This window comes from Cupressus sempervirens, chromosome 1 (genome assembly GCF_028749045.1).
Source record: "Cupressus sempervirens isolate cs-2001-9-10 chromosome 1, ASM2874904v1, whole genome shotgun sequence".
Classification (NCBI taxonomy): Eukaryota; Viridiplantae; Streptophyta; class Pinopsida; order Cupressales; family Cupressaceae; genus Cupressus; species Cupressus sempervirens.
Genome location: NC_143118.1, coordinates 58,130,838 through 58,153,164, shown reverse-complemented (window position 1 = coordinate 58,153,164; position 22,327 = coordinate 58,130,838).

Sequence of the window (22,327 nt, the reverse complement as noted above, 5' to 3'; positions counted from 1 at the left end):
GCATATGTCACTATCTTATATTTTCCATGATCTACTATTTCATTTCTAATTGCATGTGTACTATCCATATGTTCACAAGTTGATAAAAGTTGCAAAGAACCACAAAATATGCATGTACCATCCAAGCATGAAGTCTAGTAAAATTGTTGATCATCCCCTATTTCACATAAAATTTTGGATATGAATTCCCTTTAAGATCAAGGTGGCTCATTCATGTCACAATCTTGCAAAACAAACTTAGAATGCAAAAACACACATATATGCCTAAAAACATCAAAATGGTTAGAAAATTCAATATGTATCCTACAACAACAAGTTGTGTGTGCATGATTTATCTTTGCATAAAAAGGTTTACCCATCTCAAAAAATCTTTAACTTATTCGAATTAGAGGATACATACCAATAAATTTTGCAAAAAATTGTGTCTAATTTGAGTCCAAAAAATGTTTCACATGTAGGTCATGATTTTGGCTACCAATCCTCCTTTTTACAACATCTCTTTGATTAGGGGAAACACATGTAATATTTTTTCAAAAATCTTCAATCAATGATTTTAAAGCTTCATGAATTTTTTTATCCTTTCATGCTAGTCTACCACTAAATGTCCATAACTCATTTTTTGTTGGATCTTCCAATCTCTCATGCCTTACCATGGCTCTCCATATAGTACCTCTATCGATTTTTAATGTTTTTCTTGTCTTTCTCATGAGTCGAGCTTTCTTTATTTGGGTACTTACTATTGTCAATTTAAGTATGCATCTTGCGATATTACTATCTTTAGTGCATGATTTAGAACTCACTTTGTCATATGCACTCATTAGATTCTTTATAATGTTTTTTCCATTTGAATCATCCATCATTCTTAGCCCAAGAATCTTCATGATGGGCCTAAATTTCAAATTCCTCATTATTTCAAAAAATAATTGACATTTCCTTGTAATATTTAATTCTTCAAAGAATAATCTCCACATATGATTAACTTTTTTTTGACAAGTACGCTTGCTAATCGTGTTAGGCATTTTTTTCAAGGTGTTAGTATCAATATCAATCAAATATTTTGGTCTTCTAAAGTGAATTCTAGAAGGTGTTATAATCTCTTCCATTCCCTAAACATTTTGAACATCAACATAAGGTTGAGTGTTTGAGTACCTTGAACCAAAGATGATTTGCCTTGGAAATAAGATGCAAAAGATGGAATATCACCTACTTGATATGTTGATGTTGTGTCTTCAATATGACATGATGGAGTATGTATGTTTTCAGATGTAGAAATTAGCATTTTTTCAACATGAGATGATACTATGACTCCAACATTGGAAGATATTGTAGCTTCATAATTCAATTGTCTTATTGAGTATAAGAGTCTCATTTGTTCTTTTTGTCTTTCCAATTATTCCTCTTTTTTTCTTTGTATCAGTGGTTCTTGTTCCTCTTCACAAGACAATTCTTCATTATTGGATTGAAATTTTCTTTGTTCACATAGTAGTTTAATTTTATCTCTTTTAATTGCCAAATCTCTCTAGCATGATGATAATTTCTATATGTCAAATTATTCAAACATCTAAATTACTTACAATTTGTAACTTACAATCATTCAAATACATATACAAATTACAATTATTTCAATCAATACACAATATATATTAAACAACTTGTCAAATTTCTAACCATTTCCAAATTACAATTCATTCAAACATGCAAATTTCAATGAATTCACTATATATTAAACAACTTTTCAAATTATATTGAAATTTGTCTCTACAGTAACAAAGAATATTTAAAAAAGATCACACTATCTTTTTCTATAGAAAGAATGTTCAAAAAGCCTTCAAATATTGTATCCAATGATTGAATTGGTGTTTTCTAGCTTCCAATAGCATGAAAGAATGTTCAAAAAGTCTTCAAATAGTGTATCCAATGATTGAATTTGATATTTTCTAGCTTCTAGTAGAATGAAAGAATTTTCAAAAAGCCTTCAAATAGTGTATCCAATGATTGAATTTGGTGTTTGCTAACTTCCAATAGCATGAAATCCATGTTTTCTATCGAAATAGCAAAACAAATAACAAACAAAAAAATGGGTGAGTAGGAATCCAAACTTTTGTTATAACTATTATTTTGGTGTTTTTATATAGTGCATACACATTATAGTGTGTATGCACTATGAAACGTGCATGCACAATACTATGTATGCACTATGTGAAAAATCTATCTCTCCCTATCCCACTCTCTCCCATCAATTACTCTCTCTCTCCCCCTCCCTATCTCACCCTCTCCCATACCCTACTCTCTCTCCCACTCCTCTATATATATATATATATATATATATATATATATATATATATATATATATATATATATATATATATATATATATATATATATATATATATATATATATATATATATATATTCATGTATCTATCTTGATATTCATCTCCATATTTCTCTAGCTAAATCTCTCTCCCACTCCTCTCTTTTACTATATATCCTCACACACATCTCTCTCTCTCTCCCCTCTATTACACCCTCTCCCATCCCCTACTCTCTCTCTCTCTCTCTCTCTCTATATATATATATATATATATATATATATATCCAACCCTCTCCTGTCTACTACTCTCTCTCCATCCTCTACTCTCTCTCATTGTCTACCCTATCTTCCTCTTCCCTCTCTCCCTCCCTCTCTATTGAAATTCATGCTTATAGAGTGTGTGCGCACTATAACATGTATGCACTATGTAAGCTTGAATTTAAAAATGCTTTAAATAGCATGTATGTGCACCATTTAAAGCTTTGGATTCTACCAAGTCTAAGGCTTGAACCCAAAGGTTTGGAGTCTCTAAACTGGTCTAAGATATGTTTTGCAACAAACATACAAAAAATGATTAATTTTTCTTATGTGCTCTCCTTCAAGTTTTCTTATGGTTGAGCATCAATAAAATTAGGTTACATGACATTGTAGATCTCTATGTTAGCTATATAAGCATATAATTTATTTTGAATTTAAACTATTTCAAGCCTTTGAACTATAATTTCTTTTGAATGTATATCCATTTTCTAGCAAAAATTAATGCATACTAATTGGGGTGTATATTTTATCTCATTCATCTAATTTCACAACTTAGTTTTTTAGAAATTAGACTCCATTCTACACACTTTGAAAAAAAAAGTTTAGATTTTAGATTTTTTTCAATCATTTCTAGGGGGAGCACCCAAATATTTCATATTTTTTGGATGTGTCCAATTAAAAAATTCATTAAAAAAATACACATTATAAAATTACCCAAAACATCTAGGATAAACTACACAATGTTAGGTAACATTTGACCAAAGCGGTTAAAGAATTTCAAAAAAAAATTAAAATTTTAGGGGGATCATACTTTGCACTATGTTATGTTTTTTTTTTCCTAAAAAAAGAGTACCTCTTTTTTGAGAACCTAAAACAAAACCATTTGGAAAAAAAATTAGTAGTTTAGAAAAAATATTCACAAGACTACTACTTTTTTTATTCATATCTGAAAAATTTGAGAATAACTACAAATTCTTGTTGAAGTTCACAAAGTTTTGATTTTAGAAAATAAATGGCCACTTATACCTCCCTTTTGGCACCATAACTTGGTGCACTTACCCACATATCATAATAAAATGGTCGAAGGGGGTTGTAGGTCAGCCTATAACCCCCTACCACCCTTCAGATGGATTCTTATATGTCCCTAGGGGTCCTAGGACCCCTAGGGACATATGTCATGATGAAATAGGTCAAAGGTGGTCATAGGTTAGCCTACAACCCCCTTTGATCTATATGATCAATTAAAATATGTCCCTAGGGGTTCTAGGACCCATAGGGACACATGTCATAATAAAATGGGTTAAAGGGGGTCAAAGGTTATCCTATGACCCCCTTTGACCCATTTAATCATGATGAAATGGATCAAAGGGAGTCATAGGTTAGCCCTTCAATCCATATCATTGATTATGATATGTCCCTAGGACCCATAGGGACTCATGTCACAATTAAATGGGTCAAAGGGTGTCGTAGGTTAGCCTACAACTCCCTTTGACCCATATGATCAATTAGAATATGTCCCTAGGGGACTTACATTGCCTAGGAACAAATGTCATGATGAAATGGGTTGAAAGGGGTTGTAGGTTAGCCTATGACCCGCTTCAACCCATATGATCAATTATGATATGTCCTTAGGGGTCCTAGGACATCTAGGGATGCATGCCATGATGAAATGGGTCAAAGAGGGTCATAGGTTATCCCACAACTCCCTTTGACCCTTAAGATGGATTACAATATGTCCCTAAGGGTCCTATGACTCCTAGGGACATATGTCATGTTGAAATGGGTCAAGGGGGTTGTAGATTAGTCTATGACCCCCTTCAACCCATATGATCAATTACCATATGTTCTTAGGGGTCCTATGAAATGGGTCAAAGGGGGTTGTAGGTTAGTCTATGACCTCCTTTGACCAATATGATCACTCACCATATGTTTCTAGGGTTCTTAGAGTCCCTAAGGACACATATCGTGATGAAATGAGTCAAACCATTTGACCCATATGATCAATTACCATATTTTCCTAGGAATCCTAGGACCCCTAGGTACACATGTCATGAAGAAATAGGTTGAAGGCTTTAACCCATATGATTAATTACCATATGTCTCTAGGGACACATGTCATGATGAAATTAGTTAAAGGAGATTATGTTATGTCCCTAAGGACACATGTGATGATGAAATGTGTTGAAGGGGGTTGTAGGTTAGTCTATGACCCCCTTTGACCCATATGATCGATTACAATATATCCCTAGGGGTCCTAGGACCCCTAGGGACACATGTAATCATGAAATGGGTTGAAGGGGGTCATAGGTTAGCCTACGAACCCCTTTGACCCATATGATCTATTACAATATGTTGCTAAGGGTCCTAGGACTTGTACAGACACATGCCATGATTAAATGGGTTGCAGGGGGTTTTAGGTTAGCCTATGACCCCTTTGGACCCATATGATCATTAATGGTATGTCACTAGGGATCCTAACACCCCTAGGGACACATGTCATGATGAAATGGGTTGAAGCAGATTGTCGGTTAGCCTATGACCCCCTTTGACCCATATGATCAAATATGATATGTTCCTAGGAACACATGTCATGATAAAATGGGTTGAAGGGGGTTGTAGGTTAGCTTATGACCCCCAATGACCCTTAAGATGGATTAAGATATGTCCCTAGGGGTCCTAGGACCCCTAGAGACACATGTCATGATGAAATGGGTCAAAAGAGGTTGTAGGCTAATCATAGGTTAGCCTACAATCCTCTTTGATCCTTATGATCAATTATGATATGTCCCTAGGGGTTCCAAGATCCCTAGGGATGTATGTTGTAGAGGAACATTAGATATCTCCTAATTATAACCAAAATGAAGGTCTTAGAACACCAAAATGGTTAATTGAAATTGATGAAACGATTATTAGTAATTTGGAAGGAGAAAAGTCACAAAAAACTATTTGGTTATGGGCTTCAAGACTAAATAAGATATTTTTCGGCAACAAGAAAGTGGTGGAGCAATGACAACTTTTTATGCACCTATTAAAGATGCAAAAGATGAGACCTATGCTTTCCAAATTGAAGATTCATGTCAATAAGGAAATGGAAAGAAATGTCATTACTGTGAAGAATCTTTTCAATTCTCTCAAAAGCATTGAGAAAAATAGTAGGGAGAAGGATAAGAGAGTTTCTTGAAGGGTTATTGCAACCTCTTTGGTAAGTTGTCATTTGAGACAAACTTGTACTGACTTGAACCTAAAACATACTACTTTAAGAAGAGCACTTACTAGACAAGAGAGAATTGGCAATCCTCTTGAAAACGATACATGGGCTTTGGGTGGGAGACTTACACATTTTGATAAGAAGTTAAATAATGATGTGAAGCAAGAAATTACATAGTTTTGGCACACTAGTTCAAGAGTCTCACACAATTCTTAAGATGTGTTGAAGTTGAGAATTGGCATTAGAGTCTGCATGCCACATCCTAAGCATTATTTTGAGGTAAATCAAAATATGGTGTTCAAAGAATTTAGAGAGTCATCCAAGATTAAATGTATCACAAAGGGCTTTTTAATCTTTGAAGTCATTTTATTGTGTGCCACTTATAATTCAAAATATATTTTGTTGCAAATATCATGTGGAGTTTTCTATGCACCATGAACTATTATGCTCCATCTATTCTACTCTACATAGTAATGAAATCTTGGAGAATTGGGATGCTAGTGGGATTCCAAAATCATTAAGAGACTTGCTAGATCAATTTTTATGTCCTAGAGTTGATGATTGTTTCTTTTATAGAAATTCTTGCTTAAATGAGAAATGTTCACAATGTGGTGGCTTATCCAAGTTTCACACATGTTTCCATGAGGGGTGCAAACAAGATCTATGGAGGAAAATAGTAAAAAAAAGGTATACAATAGTGAAAAATGCATTGAAGAGTGGAGGTGAGGGCTCTAGATATGAGTTGGTTGCAAAAGAAATCAGCGTGGCTAATTTTATTTCAGATTTCAAGATAAATATTTTCTACAAGTATGCAAGGCATAGTCACAGGTCTCAGTGGTTGGATTGGAAATTTAGAATGTGTAAGGAGACTTTTCCCATTGGAACTATTATATCAATTGTTGAATTTTTAGAGAACAACACATTGCAGCCCCAAAATGAAACATGATCTTAGTATTACAACTCCATTCAAATTGTTATTTTTGTCCACATAACATATAGACATTTCCCTAATAGTGTGGAAGATAATAGGAATATTATTAGAGAGTTCCATTTTTATAGTAGTGATGATAGATCTCACTCTCATGAGTTTGTATAACATTGTTTCAAGAATTATTTTGATTTATTATAGGAGTGGACTTTGCTATGGATAGAAATATCATTTGGTTAGATAATTGCACAGGTCAATTCAATAATTCTTGCATTTTTATTGGTTATGTAAGATGCACATAGAGAGGGGTGTGCCTCATATTTGGAGTTTTTTTGAGTCCATTCATGGGAGAGGGGAACATGATGGAGTAGGGCATGTGTGAAAAGAGCTCTAGTTAAGGGACAATTGAATATTTCAAGAATAGAGCTTCTTGATGCTCACAACATTATTGATTGGTGTAGTTCAACATTATCACAAAGGGGAATCATGGTTGAGGAAGGGTCCATAGGTGATAGATCCTAGATTGTGCTACTATTAGAGATTCATAAAAAATGCATTCATTCTTGAGCTCTGGTTCTAGTAGATGGACCATTTGGACATGAAAGCTAGCTTTCTTTTGTCCTAGTTGTTTTCAGTGTAATTGGAATCATTGTGAGTTGAGTGAGTGGGTGGACACGCAGGCTCCACATTATCTTACTCCATTGTCTATCATACCCTCTATCATAAATGTTGATATGGAAAGTTTAGTTGAGCATAACAATCTATCAGATCTTCTTCAACCAGGACATGTCTTTACATTAGTTGCACCATAGGGGAATGATGAGAAATCAAATTATTGGTTAGTATGTTGTGTAAGAGGTTAAAACATATTGCACAACTAATTACAGATGATGATGGAATCACATATTCTACTAGTTTAGTTGTTGTTGCTAGAACATGGGTTCGGACATACATGCTTAGAAGGAATGGAATTCCCACATTTGAAGACAATCAAAAGTACAAAACAATTCTCATATATTCACATCTTATTATAGTAGAAGATATGAAGTTGTTGAATCATCAAGGAAGACCAAAAGAAAAATTAATTTTTATTATTACTAATGTTGATCATGAAGCCCTATTGGAGACCCTAAAGCAGAGAGAGGACCCTACAAGAACACTTAACTAGGTATATTTACTTCTTATGTTCTTTTGTTCATAATGATTCAATGAACTAATGATTATCTTGTTTAATACAATTATTTTGTGATACTTTTTATGATATTGGAATGTAAGTTCATCATGAAGAGTAGCCATGCATGAAAATAAAAACTAAATAAGGAGAAGAATGAAGAAAAATCTATTCTATTTTAAATACTATGATTTTGACACTATGATTTTTGGTAGTTGTGTATTGATGTAATGATGATGAAACATGTGAGATATCATAAATATAAACTTATTGGTTTAATATAAGCAACAAGGTTGTTTTTACTTAATGTAATTAATGTGGAGGGATCTAAAAAATGATGTTTTTACTTAATACTAACACCAAACTTGCACTGTGCCCAATGCCAAAAACTTGACGGAGCAAAAAAATAATTCTTTTACTTAATACTAACCATAGTGACACCCTTATTCTAACCGCAGAGAGCCTGCAATGTTCATGGCCACCCTGTACCAAAGATTCTACAAGATGCTCTAAGTGCATTTTGAGATTGACCTTGCAAGTGTCATAAGTTGGAGCTCACGAGGGGCTATTGGTGAAATGTTGAATGCTATAGGATAGGGATGTCAAGACCTACAATAACCTATCTCATTTTAGAGAGATCACATTCCATTTGGATTTGGCACAATGATCTTGTTTGATGCCAAAACTTGTAGTGTGTCTCAGTTCATTGGTCCATCACTGTGTAACTTTGAAACCGATGATCTTGGCATCAAATCATTAGAGCCATTACCTCTAGATGGGTTGGTGAACCTTGGTGACACCCTTGTTCCAACTATAGAGAGCCTACAATGTTCCTAACCACCCCATACCTAGTGACACCTAGGGACACCCCTATTTTGACCATAGAGCCCCTATAACATTTATGACTAGTACATACTAAAACATGTTGTAAGAAAAATGATGAGATCCTAAGACCAAATTGGCCATGGATTTGGCTAATTGTAGAAATCTTAAGGGATTGCAAAGATCCTTTCAAGTCAAACATATATGGTATAATTTCAAATTAAACATTGCATCAAAATTTGATAATAAAGGTTGTTAAAATATTCTTCAAAAATTATTGCATTTGACTCAAATATAAAAAAAATATGATCAAAATGAATGATATTCCATAAACATGAACAATGCTATACTAAATTAATATGCATATCCTTGTGCACATAAATAATAAAAATATATATCAAAATACATGTATCCATAGATAAATTACACAAATATATATCAAAGTTCATGTATCCATAAACAAATTATGCAAATATATATCAAAATACATAGATTCATATATAATATGGGATTGATCATGCCATCAAAATTTGTATAATATCAATGTTTATGTATTCAATGTAGAATATTCCATCTCAAAATTTTTCATGAAGCATCATATGACAACTATACTATCCTATGCTACTGGTACATTATTAAAATATAGCCTCTTCACTAAACTAGGTGGATCAGATGCCTCTTACATAAACAAAAAAGGAAAATCCAAAGTTCGACTAATAAATTTATATGATTATATATATTTAACATTGAATTACTCAAATTCATAATGATCCTTTTTTTAATGAAGATTTATTATTTTAAACTTTCATCATAAATGCCTCTCTCGTCAACCTCTTATGGTGGTTAGTAGTCCTCTCATATTTCCTCGGCAATGCTTGAATCTTGTTGATTGTGGCCTATATATGTTCAAGTATGGTTTTCATATGGATCTACAACTTAAACTATAAGATTATAATTAATAGCATACTAATTTTATCACATATAATGAAGAATTCAAACTAAAACTTACGTCTGTCGATTCCTCCTCTAGATATAATGATTGCATGAGTAAAGATACAAAATTTTGAGGTCTAACCTCATACACACTAGGTGTTTCCTATGAGATACAAAAGCCTAGTTGTTAATATCATGGAAATAAATTTCAAATTTGTTTAAGATAATAAAGAAAATAACATATAAATGATACTTATACACATGATGGGGCTCTCGCTACGAATGGAAATGCTAGAGGGTCTACAATTTCAAATCTATTTGGACACATCACCAATAGCCACATCCTATACAATAAAGAATATAATTAAATTGTATTCGCACAAACATTTTATAAGAATGTATTGATATTTAATCACTTTAAAATAAGCTAATTACCTTTCCTTTGTCAATGGGTTGTACCTTACTCCCCACACTCTGCCCCCCACTGATAAGTGATACGTACAAAAGAAAAGAAAGATTAGAAAATATATATGTTTCAATATCAAATAGAAAAATAATGAGAATACAACATAATGTTCCATAGATGTCTCAAGGCCAAATGAAATAGATGAGAATGTGACATCATCAACATGTTTGAGCTTCTCCTCAGCCATCAACTAAACATGAATGAAGATCACATACATGTATAAGTCGGTAATATGGGTTAAAATTATTCTATTCTAAAGATTAACTTTAAATCACATATGTTGTAACAAAAAAATGTATACACATACTGACACAGAAGGATCCCATGGCTCTCCATGCCCCTCCTCTCTCACCTTTGGGTGTGTAGTCTCTATAGGTGCATTTTTGTATCATCCTCCTCAAATAGAAATTGGTACTCAAAAATATCACCAATGGGAGCTAGAGAAATATTCTTGCATGTTATTCAATTATGGGACACACAACCATGTGATGAGCTCACAAATGGTGAACTCATGCCACCATCATCAACACAAAGAGGCAACACTAACCTAGACTAGGACACCAATAGGCTACTCAATCTATGGATGGCTCTAATAGTCTAAGAGGTATCCTCATCAATGATATCAAGATGTTGTACTGGAGGAGGGGAGGGAGACATTAATAAGGAGAAAAAAAGTGCCAACTTTCTTTCACTGGGAAAAGGGTCTATCCTTGGGAGCTCCTCCTCCTACACCCATTATGTGCATCATGCTCTAGAGTATTTCACCTTGAGGCTCAATACAAATTCAGAATATAGTTTTCTAATGAAATAGAATGGTGCCTCTAAATTGTCATGTGGAGGTTTTTCAAAAACCATCCACCAATGATCCCAAAAGTTCACATGCATAGCTTCATTTGTGCACCATTTAATTGATAATTTGGGCTTTGTGAGGTCTACTTTTTTACCATTTTTTGGGTTTGCAAAAAGGTTAATTATATCATTTTTACTTATGTTTAGGGCCACAGCCTCATCATAGTCCAACCCATCATCAAACATGGCAAGCATTTTTTTCATGCCAATGAAGAACAACATGTTGTTCATTGGTAAGTGTCTGAATATTATCCACTATGGTGTTTAACATGGATAACATGGGAGCCAATGTAGGTATAGTGTTATATGTGGTTTGCAAACCCCTCAGTTTGGTAATATTTTCTTGTATCAAATCTTCAATTTGAGTAGGGTTTTGAGGGGGCAGGGGATCATTTTGTGGATGGTTTTGATAGGGTGCTAGATCATTTAGTAGAGGGATTCAAGGAACATTCTTTTGTGGCTTAGTGTTATCAATGTCATTTGAGTCAACCATACCTATTCAATTGCAAAACTACATTTTAAGTTTTTAATTAAAATAAAAAAAATCAATAATTTCTATTAAAAAACATAATTTTAAATATAATTTATTGAAAACCATCAAATAAAACCTAATTTTAAATATAATTCATTGAAAAGCATCAAATTAATTAATTAATTAACTCACCTAAATTGTATATGCATTTTCATATCAAATGGGGAGTACATTTTTGAAATACAATAGGGAAAGCAAACATTGAGAGGGGGGAGGGGGGGTGAATTAGTCCTTCAAAAATTTAACCATAAACTCATCCACCACACATCCATCTCACAATTTTCATGTAAACTAAAATAGTTAGCTAAACATATTCATCCATAGTATGAAAGAAAACAACATTCAACACATGTATGGCACAAGATATTTGGTTACCCATAAACCCTCCAATGAGAATGTAAAATTGGGGTGAGGATGACAACCAAAAATCTCCACTACTGTAGTAATAAAGTGTATCTAATGAAGGCAACAATGTTTGATCATGAAACATGATCTACCCTATGAAAGGTTTTGCCTGTTAAAGGCTTACAAGATTGTTAGATCTTACCCTGTTAAAGGATTTCAACACCCTATTAGTAGTGTGTTTGATTAAAAGACTTTAACTTACAATGAAGTAAACACTTTATTAAAGAATTTACAATAGCCTATTAAGACTACTCTATTAAGAGATTTAACTGATTCATCTACTAGAATGTATTAGCAATGATCTCGTGGTTAGCACTTTGCTACTAGATAACATATCACCTCTTTCCTTATGTGTTCTTGATCCTCATTGATCAAATGTATCTCTTATGTCCTCTAATTCCTTTCCTTTTTTCTCCTCTAACTGATTCAAAAATGTATCTCAATTCACAACTCCTTAGTCACCATGCATGCAAACTTCTCTCTTTTCTCCTTCCACATTCATACAAAGTTTAGGGTTTTTCCTCTTTAAGAAAACCTAGAAGACTTAGGGTTAGGTATGAATCAATGATTGTGATTCACCCACTTTTATACTTAAAACATCCATTCATCTAATTGGTTGCATGTACTACATAGGGATACTTAATAAATATTTTTTATTATCATCTAGAACTGAAAAACAATCCTTAAGTTGGCTCAAATATGGTTTACATAGAAGTTTGTGCCATTACAAACAACTATGGCCAAAAATTTTTACTTGGTACTTGAAGTATCTAATGCTCAAAATCTATTTTTTTGATATAACTCAGCCTCTAAATGACTCAGCATCCACTAATCACTCAACATCTGAATGACTCGGCACTTACTATCTACTCGGTACTTGAGTGACTTGACACTTATTGGTTACTTGACATATACTATATATCTCTCACTCAACATACATCACTTGTTCAAGATGAGATAAGTAAATGAGTACTTAAGTATATATTCACTCATATGTCAAAACCAATATGAGATTAACAATTTCCCCCTTTGACATGAGTAGAAAAATAAGTTTGTGTCATACATGAATATCCCTAGCTCTTCAAGCATAACTCAGATAGTATCCATTTAGTATGTCTTACATAAAAAATTTCAAAACTTCAAAATTTTGCAAAACTTATGACTCATCAGTCATACCTCAAAATTCAATAACTCCCTTTGAGTTGATTATTCTATTTTGATTCTAAAACTAAATACTCCTACTGAGTAAATTCTACGTATGTTGAACTATGATGTGCTTTGTTTATGTCTTTGACTCCTTATTTCATCTTCTTATTTCTCTCCAAAACATATGTCTCCCCCTTAAATATTTCTCCCCCTTTTTGACACTTATGTCTAAGGATTATACATGTATAGTGTGTTTGTCCAAGAAATTTTTATGGACCTCAAGTATTATCTTTAGAGTTGCATCCCATTTATCACACGCTACCTCCAATGATTTGATTTGAATAGATAACTTGACAACAAGGTGAACTAATCCTTCATGTGTAGAAAGATGGGATCTTTCTTCATCACTATTTCTACAAAGGCTAGTTCTTGGTGTAGTATCTCCATGTGTGGGGCCAACATGGATTGTATACTAATTTGTGTTTCCCAAATGTTTGTATCTTGAGCATGCAGGATTGCCAAGTGACCTTGCGAGTTCATCAAATTTTTGAAGTGCTTTTGACTCTAAGCTAGAGAATTGGGTAGAGTAGAACATGTTAGCTTCATATCTCCTTGCAGAGTGTCAATATGTTGTTGCACTTCTTATGTAAATAGAATTGGATCAAACAACTCTAATAATTTCTTTACATCCTCAATCTTTGTTGCTAACTCAACCTAGTGTAGTGTAATGGCCCTAGATATCTACTCATCTACCTCGGTTTGAAATTCCTTCTCAGACCATTCCAATAATTTTGCATTGGTATCTATGTCTTCATCATTGATTTTCTCTATAATATCTACCAACTGCTCAATGATTTTCTTGGATTCATTAGGTGTAGGGAGGCTAAATGCATCAAGAAATATGTCCTTGATGTCATGAAGTTCTTGTTTCTTCATATGCTCTCTTCTATGCAGTTCTTGGTGTTTCTTTCTTGCTAGAGCATCCTGCAATATGCTCTTCTACTCTATTGTGATTTTTGTAAGATCATACTTTGGTACCTCAATCACCTCATCTAAGTTGATGTCACCATAGGATGTCACCTCACCAACCTTAGATGTGCTAGGACTTGGCCTTGATGCTTGCAATGGTGTAGCTTCAGTACTCAGCCTATGAAGTGCTTGACCAGGAGTAGGAGTAGTAGTGTTTGGTAATGTAACCAATGTCTATATTGCCATTACTTCCTAAAATTTGTAGTCAAGACTGAATTTTCAGTCCTATCCTTCTCCTCTTTGATTTTTTCTCCACCTTGTTGCTAGTGGTGTACGTGCCAGATTGGCTTCTTGACCTTTTTGAACTAGTGTCCCTTCTTTTTCAATTATCATAATTGTTGGTACTAAAAAATGTTATGACTCAGTGCTGATATATGAAGGCATGGTGTCCTTCCTTTGGTATACTACTATATGCATGGCAGGTTAAACTTCTATAGATTGAGTGGCAGCAATGTATAATGCTTGTGGTTTCTCCCATGTAGATGCCAATTCTACCTTCTCAATCTCATCCACACTCATCAAAATAGGATAACTACATAGTTGTACCTTGGTGGTGGAATTAATCAATATCTTTTTCATATCCTCCTTTGTGAGGGGATTGATGTTCTAAATGGTGGTGTCAGACACATCCTTAAGCTTTACTATATTTGTTTGAGGACTAGCACACAACATTTGTACTACTAGCACATTTTGGTCTATTTGTTTCTCTTCTTCAACTATTGCCTCTATAGTGCCTTCCTCATGTACTTCATCATAGATTCATCATTTGTTGCTTCAACTATTTCTTCCTCTTCTTTATCTTCACCTACTTCCTTAGGTGCTTGCTCAATATCCTTTTGTGTTGTTAGCCCATAGATCACCTTCCATACATGTGTGCTATACTAAACAACCTCTTCAATTTTTTTGTTGTAGGATATTAAAGGCTGAGTACTTTGGACAAAATATTCCCTTATTAATAGTCTTTGTCATTTCAAATTTATCCAACTCTAGCATCACTCATGCAAGTGTAGACTCTCTAATATTTCTTTCAATTGTAAGACTATATTGCCATCTTTTCTCAACTCTATCTTGTAGGCTCTTGGGTAGAGAGTTGGAAATCTCAATTGGAGTTTTCTTAAAAATTTCCATAATGGTATATATAGATTCTTCTACTTTATTATTTTCTATCTTCCCAAGTGTATCAAACTCAACATGTGTAAACCCACTTAAATCAGCATTATTCTTAATATTTTCATACAAGTTGTCCAAATCAAAAGAGGGACTATGACTTACCACTTTGAATTGGTTGTTATTATTTGACTCTATCATCTCATCATCTAATTCAGCTCAAGCAATATACTTCCTTCTTTGCTTCTGCTCAGGTTCATCTCCTTGTGTAGTTGTACTAGCTCTTTTGCCTTTAGGCTTTTGAATCTCCTAAGTCTTCTTGGGAGTAGCTCTTATGCTAGCCCTAGTAATAGGAGCTATAGGCTTTGGTTTCACAACCCTTTTAGGTTTGCTGGCTACTAGCTTCTTTTCTTTTCTCTTCTTATCTTCTATGGAAATATGTGCTTCATTGGCTTCATCTCCTTCGACACCTTCATCAATTTTTGCTTCCTCTTCTCATTGGTCTTCACCTTGACCCTATGTGAGAGAAAGTGGTGCATGGGCAGGTGCATCTTTATCATTTTCTTCTTCTTCATCTCCTACCCCTTTACCAAATTTTTCTTTGAATTCCTTCACAAGCTTATTCTTTTTTCTCATCATAAAGGTTGTCTCTAAATCCATTGTGATCTTTGACTTTGCTACATCATAGTTTCCAAAATTAGTAGAATCCTTATCTACTTCTTCTACTAGTAAATTAGTGATGGCTACAGATGCCTCATCAACATTAATCTCATAAAGTAATGGTCTAAGCCATCTCACACTTGGAACAATAGCTTGAACATATGTGAAATCAATATCAACTAGGAAAAAAAACATCATTGAAATTCTTCTCTACTAGTGATATTGGAATCCTCTATCTTTGTTTCATTGAATTCTTAAAGTCTTCAAAGTAGCTAGTCATTATAGACTCAAAATTATCTCCAAGTTGTTTTATAAATTCACTAATATGTACTGTAACTGATCTCTTAGTCTTCCAAGCCACTTTCCCAAATGTGGGAGAAGTGTTCTGCACGTAGAAAAAATTATAAACAAGTATTGAACCAAATTTACATTGTGCACTTTTTTTATTCCTTATGGCTCCCAAGTTTTCTAATAACTATTGGATTTGGATTTGTAACTTGATAAGGTCATAAGAATGATCTTTCTTTACTATCTTGTAGCCTAAATCTATAGCCATACATGGTACACTATTTAACCTACTAGATTGAGAGAACTTATGTGCAATAATTCTCACTTAAAATACAATTATCAGATCATAAATCATGCCTATGGTCATTCCTCTCATGTTGTTCCATAGTGCCCCTATATTCTTTTCAATTGCCTCTTTTGCTTCACTCTCATTGTCTTAGGTCTATCTAGGGTTGGATACCCTGCCACTCTATGAATGATCCTCTGTGATTTTTATAGGGCCATCCTCCAACCAAATATAATTGTCATGAATTCTAATAAGAACAATCTTAATCCATTCTATTTTGAACACATTTGGAAAATCTAGGGCATGATTTAAGCCTTTTCTCTCTACAACCTTTAATTCTTCTTTTAATATACCATTCTCACACAATTTTCCATAAATGTCTCTTATCTCCATATCTACAATGCTTCCAACCTTACAAGTGTAGCAACATCTTACATCTTGTATCATCAAAACTTGTGGTGGTATCATTGATAGCACACCAGATAGGAATTTCCTAGAAATGTAATTGTTTGATCTCATTACTTATCAATTAAGCATTCAAAACTTCCTTTCCTTTCTTAACCATAGTAACAAAAGATCTAGATGCCATAACAACTAACTATGGTTTGTGAAAATTCAAACAGTGTAGCTCGACACATGATAAATACCTTCAAGATATTATGACTAATGTCAAGTAGAAACTAAATTCAATTTGAAAATGCTTAAATCCTTCTTTCTAATTCACCTTCAGCTCTTTGTGCTTCAATCTTGAATAATTGCAAATGAATTGAAAATTGACCATATAGCCCTTAAAACTTTGAAATAAATGCTCAGTACTTACACAATTGTAAGCTCAACTCCAATAACAATTCTAACTCACTCAACTTCCATATAAGTCATTCCATACTCAGCAACCACAACAAGCTCATCCACCACTATCACCTTTGATAGCTTGGCAAAAACTAACTTTCACACAGAAACCATAGTGGAACTTTTCATGCTTGTCAATAACATGAAAACTAATAGATTCCTTCTAAGTTCTAACCAATACTCTGCATCTTTCTTCATGCATATATGATACTTTTAGAACTAACTTCTTGGAACTGATGTATAATTGAACTTTAAAATATCAATCCCACACATACCTCTTAATTTCCTAGCCGGGGATGGTGTGATGACTTGATCCATTGGATGAAGTGATCCATATGAGCTTGATGTATTGAAATATTTATTTTCTTCCATGTCTTGTTCATCTACACTTTGACTTCTTCAACATAAACATTTCCTTCACCTTTATTATATTCACTACTAGGTTCTTTTGACCTTGTTGGACAATTTTTGCTTATGTGACCAGTCTTCAAACAACTAAAACATGTAGTTTGACTCAACCATCTTTTGTAGTCACTTCTAAAATGTGTTCTAATGCATTTTTCAGCAACATGTCCACACTCTTGACAATAGTGACAACTATATCTTGTATTGTAATCCCAATTGTAGGATATGATAGTATGGTTTACCTTAGCTTTCTTATTTGATGAGGCTTTGATCTACACTCATATGCTCTATGTCCATACGTCTTATAGTTGTAAAAATAACCTTCAAATATTTGTGTGCTTGATGTCTTGGTATGAAATTCATGTGCCTGATGTCCTTGCTTATTACACTTGTGGCAGTGACCCATGAACTTCTACTCAGAATTTTGATTTGCAATCTTTCTCTTGCAAACATTTGTTTTATGACCAATCTTACCACAATTATGATAAGTAGGTTTGTAGTTCTTACCATTGTTTCTCCTTTGTTAACTATTGTCACAAAATTTTGCACCCTTGTCTAAAGTTTTTACCTAAGGACAACCTTGTGAAACATGGAAACAACCTCTAAGCTATGAGACTTAAACTATGAGGTTGAGTCTTTAGAGAAGGTTGACTTCCTTTACTATCGGGGTGCACCTAACTACCCTTGGAGAGGAACAAGGAGAAGGAATGCATAGAATCAAAGCTACCTACTCTAACCTAAGGGGGTGATGCACCAAAATAGAGTGTTCAAACCAATCTCTACCCATACATTCACTACTCAACCATCATGACACCAAAAGATATACACATTTAGACTTTCTTTAATCTAGCAATCGCATGCAAATCAAAAAACCCAGATAAATGACATAAGGAAAGGGAAGATTCACTTATATACCATTCATAGGCCAAAAGAGATATAGTCATGCAAGATTGCAGATATCCACAATACATCAATGGGAGGCAAGTAATTTTTTCTCTTTACATCAATGGCTAGAACAGATAAGGCAATATGTCATATAGTTTAAAGGCAAAGGGAATTTACATTGAAGTTACAGAGCAATATCAAAGAAAAATATAGAAGAGTCTGACCATAACAAAATCTACAAAAAATTCTTTTATAACTTAGGCATAATTGAGATGTTCTCTAACTGAAGTTACTCAGCAATCATTGCCATTAAGTCTTACAGAGGCTAATCATGTATATCTAGGGAAAATCTAACCTTGGCATAGACTTAAATAGAATGAAATCCAAAATCTCATTGAAATAAGGCCTTGAAATGGTGTCATTAAACCATTCTAACCAAGTAGATGGATAGGATCAAAGATGGTGGAGTTTTTCTATCATTCACTTGGTGTAGCATTCATTTGAGAGTGGTTGGAATTGATCATGAAGATCAGATTGTGCAAGAAAACTTGATCCCCTTAGTTTCTAACTTATGAATCAACAAAGTCAGCAAGTCAAACAAGTTCTATAACCAAAATGAGTCATGTGGTAAAATGATTTTATTCATTTTTGCACCCATAAAGTCTCCATGCTATTGACCACCTTGCAACTAACTGAGCCACCTTTTAAAACCTTGACTATGGTGGCTTCACAACTATCAGCCTTAACTATCAATGTCTTCTTGTACTATTTCCTTAGCTAGGCCCATAGGGACACATGTCCTTCAAGAACTTTCTCACAATGTTTAAATACCTTGCATCTTCATAAAATGGGAAAGTATTGATCGTTGACCTCCATAAGATCAATGATCATGAAAGATCCTTTATTATATTGTGCTTGCCCTACAAAATTTTTTAGGCCCATGGACCACTCAACAACCACCTTAGCAACCTGACCCTCATCTAGCATCAAATTTTAGCTTATAAAATATAACTTGACCCCACAAAGACATGCGGTAGCAAGGAACTTACCCACATTCCTTAACATCCATTCATCTTCATAAAGTGGGAAAGTGCCATCCGTTGATCTTGGGACATCTGACGGTCAATGAGAATCTATAGCTTGTTGACATCTGTGTTAGTGCCTAACCAATGAAGTGTCTTCTTAATGCCAAATCAACTAACAACCCTTTTCCCTTTCTATGGACCACAAGAGAACACATTTGATCCTATTTATCCACATGGCATGATGACACTTTCTTGCATTGTTAGGAAGTCTGACAAAACACAGAATGTGGGAAAGTGACTGCCAACCATATTGCTAGCTCACCCAATAGCTTCCCCCTCTATGGCCCATAAGAGGGAATGGACCTACCTACCATATGGTAGTGAGGCACTTTCCTACATTATGTAAAGGTAGTGCATTTTGACAAAGCAAGAAAGTACTCGTTGTAGATCTATGTAAGATCTAACTGCGAGGAAAGTTGTGGGCCCATGGAAACAAACTTAGGAAAAAAGGAAGTGACTGTTAGGTGGTTTCAGACATTTGAATTCAAATTTTCAATGGGAGGAAAAAAATGACTAACATTTCTAGTGACTCATAGGGGATGTAAGCCAGCTATGTGTATGACCAATGACCTTATGCATCCAGTGGGACATAGAGTCATAAAAAATGTGGATTGGTGCATTATGAAACCCCAACACTACCTCTGTGAGAGAAATTGGAAATCCTACCCTCTACAATTGGAACTAGACACCAAAACTCCTACAAGCATCAAAACTTGAAAAAACTACCTATCTCACAAAGAGAAACCTGTGCTCATGCACTTCTTGGAAAGTAGGAAACCAATAGAAAGAAAACTAATCTACTTATATAAATGAAACCTTAACCCTCATTAGAAGCATGGTTTGAGATAGATCTCATTTACTAGGATACGCAAAGTTTCACCGTTAGGCTTACTTAATTGAAAAGCATTAGTCTACTTGCTACTAATAATTACATAGGAACTACTCCATAGTGTATCAAATTTTGAGTGCCTCCCTAGTTTTTCCCTATCCGCATCCCATTCCAATACTAGATCCCCCTCCCTAAAGATTCTAACCCTAGCCTTCCTATCAAAACTCCTTTTCACCTATTGTTGATGCATTTCTAGGGTCTATATGGCCTATTTTCTTTTCTCTTCTAGCTCCATCAGCTCTGCCATTCTCACTATCATGGAATCATCTTCAATTAGGTCCAGCTGATGAGCTAATTCTAGGGATGGGAACTCTAATTAAATTGGAAGCCTTGCTTCTCTTCCATATACAAACATAAATGAAAAACTTCTTATTGACCTCTTAGGTGTTATCCTATCAGCCCACAGGGCTGTCTTCAGCTTCTAATGCCAACACCTTTGGTTATCTTCTATTTTTCTTTTCATAATCCTAATTAAGTTTTTATTGGATGACTTAGATAAACCATTTCCTTGAGGATAGTAGTTTGAGGACTTGCTCAAGTAGATATTATGGTCAACTTCCCATGCACAAATCTAAGCTCTTACAAAAGATTTTGCATTATCTAAAATGATGGTTGAAGGGGCACCAAACCTGTTCACAATTCCATCAAGGAATTCAACAACTAAAGATTTAGCGGCCTCCTTCAGTGCAATTTAATCCATCCATCTAGTGAAGTAATTAGTAGTAGCTACAATCCATTTATTACCAAAACTAGAAGAAGGATTGATAGGGCCTATGAAATCCAATCCATATTGAGAAAAAGGTTGGTCCACCTGAATGGGGTGAAGGGGAAGAGCTGTGAGCTTTTTCTTACTAGAGGAGAAGGAAAAATTTTCACACTTCCTCACATATTTATGACAATCATGAAATAGGTATGACCAGTAGTAATCAGCCCTCATGATCTTCATTGTAGCTATCCTTGTTGAGAAGTGGCCACCATCAGGACCATCATAAAGCTCTTTGACCATTATTTTAGCTTGGTCTATGTCAATTTCATCTTAATAGGGATCCATTGAAATATTTCTTTAAAAGGATACCATCAACTATGACATAAGGAATTGACTGCAATCTATATTATCTCCTTTTAGTTCTATCCAATCACTGAGGATATCCATTGCCTAACAATAAATTCTTCATATCATCTATCCAATTCCTTGAGTCATCATTTTTTGTGTCTTGTTGTTCTGTTAGTATCATAGTGACTTCCTCACATGATTCCTAAGATGATATCATCTATTTACACAACCACCTCTCTCTTACTAGCTTGGTCATCTAGATGTCAACATCATATTCCATTACTTTAGTAATCCAACTAGCTCTCTTCTCACTAATATCTATGCTCAAAAGGAAATTCTTCACACTAGAATGGAGTACTAACAAATGAATCTTATTATGAGATGGAAGGTGTTTAAATTTCTTTAAAGCTCTAATGACTACAAGGGCTTGCTTCTCTAAATAGCTATATTTGTCTTCATACTCTTTAATCCCTTCACTAAAGAAGGCTATGGGTTGCTTTTCATCTTTATCATTTGTTTGAGTCAAGATAGTGGAAATGCTTGACTCACCACCTAGGGCATAATGGATGAAATCTTTCCAAAATTTGGATTAATAAGGGTAGGAGTTGAGGCTATGGGTACCTTGATCTCTTCAAAACTCTCCTTTCCTTCCTTGGTGCATGCAAAAACCATATTTTTCTTGAGCATAGCTGTAAGGGGTTTTACCATGGTAGCAAGATTAGGGATAAATATTCTCACAAAATTTATCCTACCCAAAA